We start from the raw sequence: 4883 nt of genomic DNA on the forward strand, positions 1-4883 counted from the left end.
CACTGCTCATCACTCATCTGGAGTTCATACTGTAATTCTGAGTCCTCAGTGTGTTATTCATTTTCAGTGAAGCATTTAACCTTGTCTGTAAATGACTTTCCAGAGGCTTTTTCCTCCTCTACATTCTGGCTTTGTGAGAGACTTTGTTCATGCAGACATATATTGACAGACCTGACAAACATGGTAAGACTGACTCATATACATGAACCAGTTCGGTGATCCAGCTGAGACTGGTAATGTACCTCAGTAGCTGCTGAGTGGTTTGCATTTGTAGCATCAGAGGTTGTAGACACATTCCCTCGGGGTCGTCAGATGTTTTACCACCCTCATCACGGGGTCAAAAAGGATATGAGGTCATTAAGAGGTTGCAGACCTTCTGTAGAGCGCATGCATTCATACATTTGGTTATTCTTAGCACAGAACTAGACTCTTTGTCTGAGAGATTACATAAAATCATTGCTGAATCTGATATGTTAACTTTCAGGGGAAGAATGCACAGATCTGAAATACTCTCCACTCCCCCGGCTAAACACGAGCTGAGTCAGTGACAAAAATACAAAAATGTGCGTCTGTTCATGGAATGTAGCACCATCAGCGCATTCAGCTGATGAGTTTAAAGAGAAGAAAAAGAAATCTTCCCTCAAGTCAAAAAATCTTGCCCAACAAAGCTCTACGTCAATTTGATCAATATACCATTTATTTCTGCATCATTTGCAAGGAAAAAAAACATAGCAAGCTTCACGTTTTGTGTGAACGTATATACTTGTGTGCAAACATCTTTGAATTTCCTGTGCTTGACCAGCACCAAGAATACAAGTAAGCCTTTGGCTGTGCAGAAGACATCTTTTGTAATTAGAAAGAACAAGTATGATAGCACATTATATACCAATACATGAGAGAACTGTTAAAAAGTGCACAAAGTCCACAAAGTATACTGCAGTGCTTAGACCTCTAATACAACAAAATACAAATACCTAACATACAGCAGACGTGAAGAGACTGTGGCATTTTTTTTTTTAACACATTTTCTTCTCGTGCACTCTTATATCAGTGTTACTTTTTAGATATGAAGAATAAGCACTCTGTTTCATCTTCTTACATAAGATACAGATAAACATCCATGTGTCAACTTCCTTGTGGCCATGGCAAAACAAGGCCTCCAATGAGCTTCACAAGATCAAATCAGGATGGGTAATAAATATAAGCAGTACATAGCAAAGCAAATCAGAGGATGAAAACCATTAAGGATAGTAAAAACAAGCACAAACAAGGCATCAGTAACAGGAAATAACAACAAATACAGCCACAAGCAGCAGCCTGAGGGACCCAAGCACCCAATATGTGAAATGGAGTTGCACTCAAACCGTCATGCTTCTCTAATTTGTTATCTCTCACGTTTTGAACAGAGATAAAACGTTTTCCACTGTTAACCCTCAACAAATCTTACTGGGATCCAAGCACCATCACTGCAGCTCAGCTGATATTTCAGCTGAATTGCACAGAATTGCACAATTGCACAGGATGTCTGAACTGCAATTTTTTTGGAAATGTGTGTTTGTGATATAAACCACACCCCTTTTTGCCAGTCATGATGAAACAAAACTTTACACGATGAATGGGACATGATCTTAACTTAATGTGAATCTGCATATTTGATTCTGAGATATGAACTCTTTGCTTTTTTGAGTTAAGCTTTGATTCCACAAAGCTTATAAGTTACAGCTGTTTTTCTGAAAGCCAGCATTTCCGGTGAACTTTGCAAGTCAGTTGCATATCAAAGTTATGGAGAGTCAGCAAGAAAAGAAATCGATAACATCAGGAAGGTTTCCACAATTAGTGTGCCAAGTTGGGTGTTGATTTGGCCTTATTTGTATGAAAGGAAGCAAAAAATCTATTTTGGACAAAATGCACGAGTAATCTTCCCAGATGCACAATGAGTGTTGCTTGTGTCTCAGCATCTGGCCCCAAGGAATCCAGGAAAAATTTAATATTGCTGCTACAGCTTATGGTTATACACTTTATCCAGCCTATAAGCTTTCTCTATTCAAATTCAAACTTGCACTACTGTTACTTGCACTACTGTATTCATATTGCACTGTTTAGATTTTTGGATTTGTGTCGCTGCTACTATGCCTTCTACTTTTTAATACTTTGACTCTCAACTTTGACTTTGACTTTGACTTTGGTTGAGGAATTATGGGCCAATCTGCACAAAACCGTCTGCAAAGTTTGGTCACTGTAACTCCTGCAGGTTCAGAGATCCAGATGCTTTCGGAGGAGAGGAATGTAAAGAAAGATCATCTGAGTAATAACAATAGTAATATTGTTAGCACTAATAATATTGAGACATGTGTAATGTATAACCGTTGCTTTTGAATATCTAATACTTTCTTTATGGAGATGCACTTAAAGAAATTCACCCCTGAATTTCTACAGTTAGAGGCTTCGTTAATGTGTGGGCTTTCCCAGGCTTTTAGAAAGGATTAGATTTTAAGTGAGTGTGGGATGGATTTTGCTCGGAAAATTTTACTAACCAACCACTACAGGAGAAAAACATGCTATTTATACCCATTTTGCAGACACATGTCCTAATGGAAAAAACAAGACAGCATGGGAACTCAGTCAGAGGACATACTCACACAAATAATTCAAATTCACTGATAAATCAATGGTAATGTAAACTGTAGAAGTTCCTTCAGGTGGTCAGAGGAATGCGGTGTAATACTTTAATATGAAGAAAAACACCTCGCTGTTGTGGCAGCAGCTCCTCCGGAGGGATCAGCACAGGGTGGTGTTGTGAGACAAAGGGCTGTATGGGAAGAGATAAAATCTCCTTTCTCATAATATTCTGGCACAAACATCCAAATAGTGGTTTAACACTTTCCTGACTACTCCATCTGGAATAGCTGGATGGTATACATGTGTGTTTTGCATTTGCTTTGTCTGTCTGTGTGTGGCTGTGCATGTAGAGGACACAAATAAGTAAAGTCAATGTGCATGTATTTTTTTTGTGTGTGTGTATTTTGTGCCTTAAATGAATGGGGAACTTGCACGCCTGTGTGTTCATTTAAAAAAGGAAGAGAGGAAGACACTGAGAGTCAAGGGGACTGAAAGAGGAACCGGGAAGGGATTGCAGAAGACAGACAGTGTATATTTATTTGGTTTTATTACATAATGCACTTATCTCTAGTACACATGTCCTCCCATCCTACCTCCCTCGATTTTCCAGGCTGTTACCCTACTCCTCTCAACTTAAATCCCCTCTCACTTTCCACCATGCACCCATCCCTCTCTAATTCCATTATTTACACTCCGTCCCTTCATCCTCCATCAGCCTGTCACTGTTTGACAGCCCTCTGTTCTCCCCTCCCTAGATTTCGAGACACTGTCTGTCACTCTCTTTCTCTCTCACATGCACGGAAGCAAGGGATGTGTGTGTGCCAGGAAAGGAGAAAAAAAGAAGTGTGAGAGCAGAGATGACTGTAAGAGGGCTAGGAGGAAAGGAACAGGAGAGGAAGGAGTGGGGGGGATACACGAAGGGAGTGTGAATGGTGTAGATTAACTTTGGGAGAGATCAGACAGAGTTCAGAGGAGCGTGCGACTCCTCTCATCTCCTCTCCTCCAGTCTAAATGTACACTGTGTACTCCAGACAGATTGGCAGACAGACAACAGGCAGTATAGTGAAGATGGGGGAGGGAGTAATCATTGGCCAGATAGGAGCAGTTGTCTCACTGACCCAGTTTCCCCCCACAGAGAGATATAAATTTTACAGTAATACGTAACATGTACAGTAGCATATCCTCTTAACAGTTTGTGTATCCATTTATCCAGTGCGGATTAAGCATTAGGAATATTTTCGCCGTATGTGTTGCCGCCAAAACATTCTTTGACCCGAGCACCCCCAGCACCTAAACATACTCTCTTGGCTCTAAAAATAATTGTCGCTCATATATGAATGCATTGCGGCTGATTTTGTATGAATCCTGAAACGTTTCAAATTTTTAACCAGTGGGCTTTCTTGGTCCTTTACCTGTTGTTGTGTTATCTAGGAAACACTGACTTGCCAGCTGCTTATCCTCTCTGTCAGTTCTGCAATGTTCTGTTTTGCATCTATGAATCAGTAACAGGCATGGCTACACACTGATGATACACATGGAAAGGGCTCTTAATCTAAATCAAGGCATTTTTTTGGCAAGGCAAGGCATATGTATTTGGGCAATGTAGCACATTTCATACAGCAATGCAAGTCAAAGCCCTTTACGTTGAAAAGAAAAATCATAAATGAATGTAACAGCATTAGGTGTCACTTTGTCACTTTCGCATAACCCAATTTTAGGTGTCAGATATATGTATGTCACTGATTAAAGCATATGCATCGGTATAGGACAGCGATTACTGTGATCATACAACATTATAACAGGTGGCAGTTGATAGTCTTAACATTTTCCATCTTTTCAGCAATGGACCTCCACAGCTACAATGTCAAAAGTAAGGCAACATAGGGTCATGTTGTGCATGTGTGGTTGTTGATGGAGCTCGCATTGTTCTCTCAGGAGCGGCTTGCTCGAAAAGACAATACAACAACAACGTGCGTGTCACATGTAAAATGGACTATCAAGAGTAGGTGTCACTTTATAGAATCATAAAAATGGCTCAGTTGCACTAATGTCTGATTTGGGCTATTGACAATAGTGGCATTATTGTGTGCATGCAAACATGGCCAGGAACAGCAGCGGTGAATAGAGACAACTAGCTGCATTATCCAAACGTGAAAAGGCCATCGGAGGTTATTGTAGGACACGGGCCTCATACTAAGCTACGCTCTAGGTCTCTCTTATTCTTTATTCTTTTCTCTCTCGTGCTCTTATTCTCTTTTTTATTG

This window comes from Myripristis murdjan, chromosome 4, assembly GCF_902150065.1.
Source record: "Myripristis murdjan chromosome 4, fMyrMur1.1, whole genome shotgun sequence".
In the NCBI taxonomy this organism is placed as follows: domain Eukaryota; kingdom Metazoa; phylum Chordata; class Actinopteri; order Holocentriformes; family Holocentridae; genus Myripristis; species Myripristis murdjan.